This window comes from Ruditapes philippinarum, unplaced genomic scaffold (genome assembly GCF_026571515.1).
Source record: "Ruditapes philippinarum isolate M1 unplaced genomic scaffold, ASM2657151v2 ctg1599_1_1_1_1, whole genome shotgun sequence".
NCBI lineage: Eukaryota > Metazoa > Mollusca > Bivalvia > Venerida > Veneridae > Ruditapes > Ruditapes philippinarum.
This window is the reverse complement of record NW_026862866.1, coordinates 29,423-43,459: the sequence shown is the minus strand read 5'-3', so window position 1 is coordinate 43,459 and position 14,037 is coordinate 29,423. Positions and strand designations below refer to the sequence as shown.

The following is a 14,037-nucleotide window of genomic DNA, read 5'->3' as shown; positions in this document are numbered from 1 at the left end:
AGCTTCAAGGGTCAATGAATCTCGCGCAAGGGATTGTGGGTCTGGATCTCCTTTCTGCATCATAATTTTCTGTCACTTCTGAAGTTAGATAAAGACTAAATATTTTTCCACGGAAGAAAGCCTTTTTATTATTCATTATCAATTGTTTGTAAACTTAAGTCTCAGATTTTATTTTCATATTAGATGATTTACTTTCGACATACGTATCTTGTTATTGTGTGTAATTATTATAAAGTTGACATTTGAAACATTTTCAATTCAGCATTTAATATCCTAATTATTAATTTTTTTCACAAAAAATGTAAAATACATTAAGATTTGCTTTTCAGTTATTTGGGGATATGTTGTTGTGTTTATTTCACTATCGATAACCAAATTCATCGTAGGTAAGTTAATTAGCATTACTTAGATGAAATTACACTTTAATATTATACGGAATAATGAAAACCTTCCTGAAAATAGAACCGTTGATTACTACACATTTTCTTTGAGAATTTTAGGACATTTGTCCCCCGAACAGTTCCCCCCCCCCCCCCCCCCCCCCTGGACGATTGCCCGCTTTTTGTGTACGCGGATATTTCCCACTCATGTGTTTTGAAAAGGCGGACATTTGCTCCCCTAAAGTATTTGAAAGGCGGACATTTGCCCCCTGTATTAAAATTTGAAGGAGGATTGAGTGAATAATGAATCAATGAATCACCGAACTCAACCATTCTGTCGTAAACATACTAAATTGATCGGACTTTTTATTCGCTTACGATATGAATGCGCCAATGTACCAAGGAAAATTTTTATTATTGACCAGTTTATATACAATAATCACAATTTTGTAGATGCTTTTGTTGCTTTTATCATAAATAAACTAGAAATAAAATTGTATAAGTTGTTTTCAAATAAAGAAAAAAAAACCAATAGACAAATAAAAGGTAATGTTATATGAAATTTTATCCTGTCACTTGTATCAATTTCGGCCCGATAACAAGGTGCCGTATATTTTTACTGATCTACGGCACTTTATCACGTGGTATGCATGGTTTGCCGGACTACTTTTCAAGAAAAAATTTAATTATTATTATATTTGGTGGTTAAATTTGTTTTCAATAGAAATGTTCGTTTAATCTCCTGGATGTAGAATAACGAATTTTGGAAACGTTGATAAGACTTTGTTTGTTTATTTTATTTCACTCTATAATTTTTCAAGCGAAATAAAAATTATTAAAAGTGAATAAATGTAAAACTTAACTCGTTTGCGACATTAAAATAGCGTACTTGATTTGATTGTTTTGCACGTGCTGTTTGGCGCTACATTGTGACGTCACGTAAACAATACTTTAAACGTCTGTACAGCGTTAACGACTGAATAAAAGATATTGGTGTTCGAATTCATTTTCTTAGTTAGATCATTTTTTTTCATTCTAGATAGTTTTCACAACAAAATTCGACAAAAAATTGCCTTCGGCTCACCCAAAAAATTCTTCCGCCTCGCCAGATAAACTTTCTCCATCCACGGCACCAACCTATTATTCTCTATAAACTTTATCACGACAATATGTTTCAGGTTTTCACAACATCAATAAATGCCCAGCAGATAACAAGATTCCAGAGTTCATGGTGGAAAATAGTTGTGTCGTAGCGGTCATCGATATTATTGTTGGAGTATCAAATATAAAAGAAGTGAAATGTTTGTTCAACACTATTGAGGATGATCATCGCGTAGCTGTCATTATCGCTGACCATTTAATTAGCATGACTATCGGTTTGTATACATTAAAAATGTATTTATATTATATAATCTAATCATCTGATGTTGTGGTACATGCCAAATATCACGGTCGCGTGCATGGTAATTGATCTCATTTGATTGAATATCTAAACAATGAACAGTAAAAACTTATAAACCTTACGATGCATTTATCAGAAGGAAAAAAATAAAACGAAACCGGATTACATAAGAATGCCCAAAACGGCTAAATTGAAAATGCTGTAAACTCGTGGACGGTAGCTGTAATTAAAACATTAGCAACGGTTTAAGCAGAATCTTAGAAATTAACATACTCAAAAATATGATTTCTTTAACCATATCATACTGTGTTAGATATTCCAAATTGTGTTAGCTATTCCCCATATCTTCCACTCTTTTTTCTGAAGAATTTAAAGCAAAATCCTATATTGAAATGCAAGACAAGAAGTTTAAATTCGAGACACATAAAGTTTTTATCATAACTTAGTCTACTAAACGTCTAGCCTGCAATTTCATCGGTGAAATGCTTTTTACACATTTGTTATTTTCTGATGATTTATAAAATACATAGAGAAAAGAGCAAACTGTCTTATGACATAACATTGAGATCAGATGATACGGATATGACTTTTTTAATTCATTATTTTGAGTAAATTTTCAGTAATTTTATTTCAGCAACAGTATATGTAGGTAAGCAGTACCCTTACTTAGATAGAGGATGTGATGGTGCAGCTGAATGTTGTAACCAGAATTTCCTACGGTTCGCTCTAGGTGTTGTAATAACAGAATGGATACTAACGTTTTTATTGCCTGTTGTTATGTGTATTATATATTGCAAAGAGCAAACATAATCTATTTCTTCGTTTTGGAGGAGCACCATTCATTTCTTAAACTCGGTTGAAGAAACAGTTATATTCAAGTGTTTGGAACAATGAATTATAATGAAAATGATGTTTTCTTATTTCATATAAATATTTTGGTTATTTGATGTTTTCTGCATAGATTTCAGATTTCAAAATAATGTTGTTTGGAGCAAATATTATGTGTTTGTATTTTATGTTTATCTATTTTATGACATGAACATTTGTGCGGTAAAAGCAACACATTCTATCATGTAAATAAAGTTGACATTGATTCGAAATCAAGAAAGTACGATTCAAAATTCGTATTCATCCAGTCAATTTGTTAAAAAGAATAACTGTCAGAAAATAAGAAAATTCGAACCAGCTTTGGGCTAAATTACAGCCGTGGGATAAATAAGGAGGAAATAAGCAATGGAATTATATCGTACTTTTGAAAATCCAATATGACGTTAAAATTTCCTGGTGGCCACCAAAATATTTATGATTTCAAAAACGCTTGTTTTACACAAATAATTATTCACAAGGTATTTAAACGACTAAATGTTGTCCTTGCGTTAATCTTCTTTCAGATAAAAAATAGATAATACATATCAGTTGTAGAGATAACGTCGACACATGACCACACATTTGTTTTAGAATCTTTCTGTATAGACCTTTTTACAATACGATTTTCCATAGCAACGAGTGTTGCATTTAGCGCATGCGCATTTTGCGTAGGGCAAACAGCAATAACGATGTCTACAGTTTATCATACTTTAAGGCTTTAATAGATGCGATTTCATGTTATGTCACCCAAAAAATATTAATTTTGGGATGACTTAAGGCGGTAAGTAAAGAAAACGTGAATTTATTTTTTAACAGATCTACGAAAATGTGCGGGAGTAATAATTCAATGGTCAAAACGGGCACACACATGTCTTTGTTTAAGGTATCATTAGACGACTTTTCCATCAGTAATTTAAATTGAAACAGCAGGGTGTTAAAGATAAAATTCTATTACCCCTGTATTACATAATATTACACAATTTGTGTTGTACACTTCCTTTGAATAACTGGATTGGTCAGGCGGCAAGTGTCAAACAGATTGGCACGCGAACGTTTGTTCATTCAACCGGGACGTTTAAATATCATGATATACTTAATCAGTTAGCTTATTAAAATGGTAATTTATGTAACTTTTAAATATACCGATCACTGTTTATGGATTTTGAGAAGAGAAAAATTGTGTGACGTGCATTATTAAAAATAAAATAACATCTATTACGAAAAAGCGCATAAATGTGTGTTATATCTTTTCCAAACAACCCATCTTAACTTAAAAAAAAATATTTAAAATCTATTTATGTGACTTAAACTTTTCTATTGCATCACAGGCAAATCGTATAAAGGATATACTTAGGTATATTGAACACTAAAAATGCATTATCACCTGTTCTGATATTTTTCTGAATGATAATTAATCTCGATTTCATGTACATGTAATATAATTTCTTTTGTTTTTAAATGAAATATTTCAACAGAAAATAAGTTGACTTTTCATTTGCTAATAGATATATTTCCATATCTTCTTTAAAAAAATGATCTCAGTGTCAGGTCTGTGATCGTAGATTCTTAAACAAGTATCTTTTCTATGCCTTTTAATGGCATTCTTCGCCACAATGCTATAAAGTCATCTTTTCTACATTTATTGAAAGCTATTTTATATAATTTTCTACCGTTTACCTTGAACTAACTCGGAATTGTCTATGAACTTCTACTATATTTCTATGTAGGGCGAAGCATTTTTAGCCCTACGCAGATTGTGCATGCGCGAGAAAATTCTAATTCCGGTCGATTTTTCATAGCGACGGACCGCGTCGTAAAAAGGTCTATATTAACACATTTGAGTCACCAAATTAAACTGCAGTTTAAAATTCTTACTACACCATGGCGGCTATAAATTTATTCATCATTTTCAGGTTTTACTTGGCAAGCAAAACTTTATGGAAAAAAATATTTACTTATAAATTTTATGTTTTACAGATATATGCTCTATATATTTACATTTTGTACTAGTATATGTTTTTCCATATATTTATTGTTTATATTGCCGGTCATAAAACTACTCTAAACTTTTTTTGAGTAGAATTAAACCTTCATTAAATGGATTCCCAGACAGACATAAACCATTGACCCTAAAACTTTCTTTGGCGGATATCAACCTTCGACAATATATTTTTGGAGGAAAATTACCTGTGTTTGTTTTTATATTGTATTATTAATCATTTCAGTAACATTTACATTATATTAGTGACCGGTATGCACTCATTAAGTATTGTTACTTTTTATCATATTATTTGTCGATAAGGGTAAACAATGGTTTAACAATGGTTTAATTTTTGATATTCAATTCTGATATGTAATTAAAAACGAGAGAAAGTTTCGAAAGTTGGTCTTCGTTACCTTTATATGTTAACACGAAACAAAATTTTGTTAGCATGAAAACATATTTCGTGCAATTTTGTTTTTGAAACTTAAGTATATTTTGCTCCGCCTAGGGAAATTTAATTCCGCCTATTTAAAATGAACATGGGATTTTTCCGCGAATGTAAAATTTATAGGATGGGTTTTTTGTCCATCTATGTGGAATTTTCAGAGTAGTTTTTTCCACCAGTTAAAATCAATAGGGTGGGTTTTATTTCTTCTGTGCAATATTTAGTGTGGTTATTTTCCCCGCAATATATACGGTATTTTAATTTTCCTAAATGATTTCTAGAAATGTGTTCATTAATTTCTTTGAAAGGCTTTAAATGTGACCGGCTCTTGCTAGTCTTCATCCAGAATATCTACTGTTTAGTAACTTAACCCTTGTCGAAAATCAGTTTACATGCATCATCTATTTAATTTTAATTACTGTAAATTACAAAGCTGATCATTATCTTCATTGCTTCGGGTTAACACGGCGCCAATTTTTATTTTCAATTCTAAATGTTGTGTTCAGTACGATCATCATAAAGTTTCTACAATTTGCAATACTCATAATTTTATGACTGTATCAATGTTTTTTTTCTGTTGGTCCATATTTTATTCATTATTCAATGGGTATATTTTTGTCCAAAACCGTAATTTATTTGTTGTTGCAATCACTTTGAAATACATGTATATCTTTTTGAAAACTTTTTTTCATAAATAAGAGTTTGACCAACAATGAAGTATCTAAATGTATTTATATTGAACTCTCATAAAGAAACTTAAACATAAGTTATCTGATCAATACTATCTACATATGGAATTAGATTTAAAAATACATCAAATTTAAAGTCATTGCTAGAGCTAGTCATTGCTCTTTCTTTCTGCTTATTTTCTTTATATCTTTAACATATGTTATTATGTGCCTAAGCATTAAAATGACGTTTACCAAAGTTGAAATTTATATTTATGTTAGTCATGAGTTTTGTCTATCCTATCTTTCTATCCTCTAGTAAGAAAACATCTCCGTATGGTCATTCCATTGATTCTGTCAGGACATAATAGCCTTTTCAGGTACAATCTTTCGGATGTTTACTATAAATCGCTCTATCGCTACATCCGAACTACTGCACGTGTCAACAAACGTATAGTGTTGACTGATGATATATTTTGTGTGAACTCTGCATCGGATATCGAAAATAAAAGAATGTTTGATCGTGTAAATTTGATTTAAACTAGTCCAGTTAATTTGTGAAAAGAATAACTGTCAGAAAATTAGTAATTATTTAATAAATTACAGCTGTGGCCCCAATAAGAAAAAAATAAGTATTGGAATCTAATATGACGGACAAAATCCAATATAAAAGATAAATATGTTTCGGCAATGCTAATTTTATTTTTTTTTTATTTTTATAAAACTGGCATACTGTTGTTAATTCTTCACCAAAAGCCTTACATTACAAGAACTTTAAGATGAACGATATTCAAGTTTAGATTAAGCATAAACGTATACAGGAGCTGTTTGTAATTTTCGCTTTTCATGTCATAATCTTATGGTAGAAAATGGTAGACATATTGGAATAGATAGAGATTTAAGAAATTGTTTTGATTGTTTAAAGACAAATATTTATGCTATTGGGGACGAACGTTCACTATATAACAATATCAGAGCTGTCTACATTGTATTTTAAAGATACATGGTTGCATCACTATTCCCATTATTTATTTTATTCCCTCATGCCATCAACAATAACATATAAAATAATAAAATCGCTAAATATTTTTATCATGCAATGAATATAAGAAAATAATTGCTTAATACTGCATAATTATTTAATAATTTAATCCTTTATAGGTTGCTATAAATGTTTTTTATTGTCCAACTTTGTGTCATCTATTATAATGTTTGCTACAATTGTTTTCTTTATGAAAGCGTATTTGAAGTTTTTTGTTTATCTTTTGATTATATCATAATCTATTCTTAGAAAATAAAGACATCTGGCTCCGCCAGACATTATCAATCAAAGTTTTGTGTTTGTGTTAACTCTACTGTTTACGACACAAATTAACAAGAAGGAACATGTACCGTAGTAATAGTAAAACATAAATGTATTTTCAATTTATCACTATATAATACAAAAACGAATTGCTAAAATCATTTTACAGCAACCACAAAGATCTCCGTCAATGAAGCTATTCGAAGCTCTTAACTGGTTACCGTTCCTTGACAAATTAATGTAAATACCACACGGCGGTGCTTGCTTTTAAAACTTTAAATAACATGGCACCGACTTATATGACAGAACTGATGACTTTATCCGACAACAAAATATATAACTTAAGATCTAGGTCACGAAAAGATATTGTATTATGGACAAGACCTAAAACAAATATTATACTAAAGACACATTTTCTTATTATGACATGAACATTTGGAACAATATACCTTTAAATATTCGTAATGTTAATAACCTTAAATGTTTTAAAGAAAATTACAAAACATACCTTGATGTTCATATGAATGAATGAATGAATGAATGACCGAATGAATGAATGAATGAATGAATGAATGAATGAACGAACGAACAAACAACTGAACGAACGAATGATGTCATATACGTATATGTTTAAACAAATTATTGTGTGTCTGTCGAAAGCATATGAGTTGTCTTATTCTAAAAATTACATATTATACATTCATTTTTCTACCTATGCATGTCCTGTTGTTGTTGTTTTCTTTTTCAGAAGGCCACATTGGAAATATGATATATATGATTGCTATTGTATGTTCTTAATGTGTAACCTTCTTTAAAGAAATATATTATTATTATTATCATTAATTATATTGTTTGATTGTATTTAAACATACATTACTATATTTCTAGAAATAAACCGAAACTTAAACTGTTACAATTATCTTTTTATCTATGAATATAATTGTATACATGTAGTTGAAATTGTGTTGTCGTTTAATAGATAAAACATTCAAGATTAGATAACGTAGGTCAATGACTACTCGTTCACTTTGTGCACAGACACTGTTATGAACGATTTAAAGTTCTCCTTTCTTAAATATGCCAGTGATGTTGAAAAACGTTTTAATATTGAGCACAAAACGTTTAGTTCAATCGAAACTAAATGAAACAGGTAACGATAATGGTGTATGTAACAGTGAACATATAATGATTGGAATACTCGTATTTTTGGTTCTTTTGCTCGGAGCTCTGGTGTCTATAATTGGATATATTCTTATGCAGGAAAGCAACAACACCTTGCCACTTCTCTCAGATATGTCTATGAATACAGTATCTGTCTATTGTGACGATCTTTCATTAAGTCCCGATGAAGATTTCGACACCTTTGAAGCGAAGAAAAAGGCGGAATGAAAGTTCTCTTGACAAAAGACAAAATTATGTTTGTAGTGAAAAAAATTTTAACATTCTTTGTACAAAGGTCAGTAGACTTTGATCAGTAAATATTCAAAATTATGTTCAACAGGCAGAAATCATCTGGGTGTGTACGAAATGTGTTCCTTGAAATGTCAGCATCGCTTTATAGGGTTTTAAAACCGAAAATAATGACAATATTATTACAGAAATATTTGGCTAGAAAGTACATGGAATTCATTTGCAAAACATCGCTGTGAATAAATATCTATACGATAATATAATAATACATGTCGTAATTAATGTGCTTTGGTCTAAGACGTGCTTCTGCATTTTAAACGTTAAAACACATGTACATTATATGTTAATTTTAGTCAAATACCGGCCGTATTTGGTTTTCGGTGTTAAAGAAGACTTTCATTGGTAGCATAAAGAGAATTATCAATGAACAATTGACAACTCCTACCTTTTCTTATTGGCCATTAACATAAGATTTTAATTTTCACGTTTATAAACGAGAATACCGGTCGATATATTGAATTTCGAAGTACCTTCACGTTTTATAAATGTCACCAATGACATCAAATAAGTACTTAAGTAAAGGAATTTGATATGTTTATATATATCGTTTCCTCATATACCACAAACTTATTTAGTTAATTGTCTTTTATTAATATGCATATTATTATGAGTTATTATCTCACATAGATTGTTGAAAGGCAGCTGAGACTTCGACAGTCGAAAGGTAAGTAAAAACACTCCGGTTTCATTTTACTATGCTGTCCAGTGACCTTCAACACTTTACACATTTCTTTTACTGCCCTTTTTTATTTCAATGTCACAGGGTAAAAGCCAATGGACAGGCTGATAAGAACCTTGGAATAGAGTTTTTGCGGTTCAAAACGACTTGGCTAAACGGTCGCTTACATATTTTATTTCTTGTGAGTGAAAAGTTGTATGCAGTGTAATACTACTCCTCTGTATTTAAAAGAATAACGTGAATTGACTGCACCAGACAGGGTCGTCCAATGTTTATGATACCTTTGTGAAATGCTTGATAGGATAGGTAAGGTTTTAGCGCTACCCTGAACCATGTTACATTTGGTCAAAATGTCACCAATGACGTCTGCTAACGTTTTAACATGATTGAAATCCGAGAAATACTCAAGCTGTTCTATAAACAAATCTACTGCACCATGAACATTAACGAAAATATTACGAGAAGTATATGGCCGACCGTTGAAATACGTCCAGAAAATAAATCTGACGAAATACGAGTGACACCACAAATGATGGTTCAGGTAATGTTTGATTTGGAACATAGAACATTGTTAAACTTGATATATATTTTACCGTCCCGCAGCTTTACCGAGTGGGTAATCCGGCTATCTACACACTTTCTTCTTATATATGGATATATGGGAACATTACTATACCGGAACACATATATCAATAACTGGTTCTATTGAGGGCTATGAGCGTAAACAATTTTAAAAACATGTTTCAATGATAGAAGGGGTTATTGAAAGTTTTAAGTATAATTATATATTTTTATATGTTATTGTCATAGTAAAATACTATCTATTGCAATAACATTTTTCTGAAAATGAAATAAAAGTATAATAATAAATGCCCAATAATAAATGCCCATGCGTCTTGTTTACCGATATTTATTATTGTATCTGTCCTCCCTTTGCGAACTATTGTATTGTTGAAACCATATGTTACATATTTATTTTATAAATATCAATGTCAAGGTTTGGACAGTGAAAGGTACCTCTCGTGTGGAAACCAAAGTTTACAGCGGGCATCCGGTGACCTTACTGTGTGCTTTTCTGGAATATCCCATCATCAAACATATAAAGGTAATATCACAATATCGGAGTTCTTATTTTTTAAGTGCATTATCATCATAAATACTATATGAATTTACAGACTTAGACGGAATAGATCTTCTTTAGAATTTAAAACATGAATAATGTTATAACACTTACGTTACAGAACCTGGTTTAGAAGTGAAAATACACTGGGACAAACACGAGAAACATTCATTCACCGATAAATTAATCCATTTCAACAAAGGTGAGATAAGAATTCCTGAAGGACAGACATACTTTGTCTATGCGTCTGTTCATTTTAACATAACCGAAGGAGGTGAAGGAGCTTATACATATAAAAGACGGTTTTTTGCGTTACGACTTTGTAGAAAAGTACAAAACTATGAACAAACTCTCTTATATAACTCGAAAAAATTTACAAAGAATGCTACTGATGTAATATCTAGTTTACAGGTAACAGGACTTCTTCATCTTAATAGAAACGACAGCATATACGTGAAAGTTTCGGATGCAAATCAGTTAATTTTGAATTCTAGAGGAAATACATTTGGAGTCTATCCAATTTAATATTCATTAAAAGGATAGAATATTACGTAATGACACTTTTTACTGAGGTTGTAGTAACTGGATGAAAACCAACTTTGTCTATACCTGAAATTTCTTTCTAATTGGTTGAAACATGCATTATGACTAGTATAGTTATTCTCTATTAAGCAGAGTTTAATTTTTGGACAGCTATTTATTAACTCGTACACATTGTACATCAAATTACACTACCTTCTCTTAATTACAGTTAATTTATGTTAATTATTTCAATGATTTAAATCGCAATTCTTAAAAACATATTTCAAATGTTTGTTGTTGTTTACTGAAATTCCTATAGATCACTTCTTCAACAATAACTTGTAATATTAACATGTTTAAGCAAAATATTATTTGCGCAACATTTAAATCGAATAGTGCGACGTACTCTCAAAATGTTCTTTTGTTTTTGAATAATCCTGTTTACATTAAGCTGTAAGCATAATGATACATTGCAAAACAGGTCCAAGGGTAATCGTTTAAATTAACAAAATATATAACTATGAAAAAATCACTCACATTATAATTAAAATTTTACAATGTCAAGTATAATATTCCTTCACACTTTTTTCAATTACCGGATTGTGGAAGTAAATTTGAATTGATATAGCCCAAAATATACCAGAAAATCGTTCGGAATTCAGAATTTAGAACTTCCGTAATTCAGAGGTATTAATTACATAAAAAGGGAAGGAGAAGTTTCGGGACCCTGAAATGTTTTCGGAATTCAAAAGTTTTCGAATTTTAGAAGTTGTAACACTGTACATGATGTTTACCTTTAACCCTATCATATAAAAATATACCACATATATAAAGGTAATTTTCTTTCGGATGAAAATAGGCGATTTTTTCTTTTGGAAGGAAATATACTAATTGTCATGTTTTTTGCTTTAGCTCAGACGTCTTCCTAATCACGTAGTATTTACTATTTTTCAATTTACTCGTTATAAACGCTACATACAAACAGAGACTTCAGCGAAATGTTTTTATAGCACTGCTAGACCTGTTCTCTGAAGCCAATCCCGTATCGAAAGTCAACAAGCACGGTGACATATCTATTGGCGTCCGCACCGAAGCGAGACGCCCCTTATGGAATGAAATCAGATTTTGTGAAAGGACAATTGCAACTTCTCGGGCTTTTAGTCGGTCATAATAGCCGATCATTTCGATTGGTATGAGGGTGTTTGGTTATAAACATAAAAAGAAATGTAGCGATATGTACAATGAATAGCAAACTGGAGAATTTTGCAATGCAAACATTTTCAAATAAAATAATCTTTTCCGTCAACTAATTGCGCTCTTTGGGATTTTTTTTATTAATTCTTATGTAGTACACAGTGAGTTTTTATGGTATGTTATTATATTACATCTATCTGAAAGCTGTAAATAGAAAGATGACCTTAACATTGTGAAAGTCCTAAAATCCTTTTTATAGAGGGATGTACTATTCGCCGGTCTCCTATCGGTAATTCCCGGTCTTTCACCTCTATATTGACCGGAATTTACTAGAGACCGGCGAATAGTATCACACGTTTATTGTCCGGTCTCTCCCGGTTTTGGAGTTAATGTTTGATATCGTTACAGATAAATAAGTTTTTTTCCCAAAATGAATGTTTGTCGCTTAGTTTGGTTACAATAATTAATAAACAGAGATCAACTCTCAAATTTATTTTTTATTATTATACATAAACATACAATTCGAAAAAAAACCAACACCAACAATGGCATGTTCATTTTATTTATATGAGATAAAAACAATAAATATGTACACTTATTGAGTAAAAGGGACATTTTTTATGGTATTTATATGTCACCATCAACTTTGAAACATTTTATTTAATTTGTTATTCGTGTTTAGTAAAGATGCTGAGGAATTATTCTAAGTTACAAATGAGATTTTATGAAAAATACAAATGTACCTGTACATGGTTTAGGAATAATAAATATAATATATTGAAAGAATAACAATAATTTACTGACACTTTCCAGTTTAATTTTGACTTTTAAAATTTATTTTACAACTTTAATAGAAAAGTAGTAAACGTAAAAACTCAGTATTAAAATAGCACATAAAATACAAAAAAGAAAACAATATTCATAAAATATGAAAAAAATAATTAAAATAGATATTACAATTATTGTATAATAAAACAATTAACATGATCAACATGGTAATGTAACCAGTGTCATATTTTTACCAAGTGTGAACAGATACCTTAAGATACAGATACCTTCGCTAATAGCGATAACATAATGAAGGACAATACACAAGTGTGGTGTTGATCATGCGTTACACAAATGGATTATAAATTATTGTATATATCCGTTTATATTAATAATCGCGATATAACATTTATGACCATAAAAATAACAATTATAATATTATAATATATATGTATTTTATTATTTCCAAAATAAAGAAGAACTATTGGTTTTGTATGATCTAAAGAAAATACCACATGAACTTTAAATTCTATCAAATCACCAATATAAATGATAATATAATCAAAGCACTGAATGTACTGATGGGGAGGCTATGACAGAATGTTTCAGGCTTATAGTTTCTTTTCTTTTTGCTTAAAATGTGCTGTTATTTCAATTATTACCAAAATAAGAAGATATGCACATTGCGCCATTTATCCTTACTGTTGTGTTCAACCATTCATATATATGGTTTATATGGTTGACTATTCATTTTGTTAATATTCCAGAACATTTCATTAAGGTGTACATTCGGACTGTTAATCATGCAAATTTTGAAAAACCTAAACTGCCATTTATAAATGACATACCAGCAAGTATGACGACTGTTCATTATAAGATCCTAATACCATTTTACAACTGACGGTTCCTTATCAAAATATTCTAGGACTGTTCATCATAAATACTTTGTCATTTTAATATCATTGAATGATAATAACAACTGCAAGTTATGCAACATTTTTATTGAACATAAAAAATATACTTATTTACATGTACCATAATTAAGATCAATAAGACACCACTGTCTTGTGATTAGTATTAATATTCATGCTCTACGGACAGAAAGTTGTCTTCTCCCGAAGCAAATCTCGAATAAAATCACGTTTCAGAAAATTATTCCCATTTCATTACTCGTCGCTGACTTTGACGGCTTCGGATAATATTAAAGCTAAATATTTCTTGAAAAAATACATATC

At 30.3% G+C, this 14,037-nt stretch overlaps 1 long non-coding RNA gene across 2 annotated transcripts; it reads left to right on the top strand.

Moving 5' to 3' along the window:
* The first annotated feature begins 8,815 nt into the window (after window positions 1–8,815).
* Window positions 8,816–12,553, top strand: LOC132720422 (uncharacterized). 2 transcript variants are annotated; one of them, XR_009624343.1, is made up of 3 exons: window positions 8,816–9,183; window positions 10,196–10,303; window positions 10,440–12,553. It is a non-coding gene; the product is annotated as an uncharacterized LOC132720422 (long non-coding RNA). The 2 variants fall into 2 exon arrangements; XR_009624344.1 differs by lacking the exon at window positions 8,816–9,183 and adding an exon at window positions 9,375–9,739.
* Window positions 12,554–14,037: the final 1,484 nt, after the last annotated feature.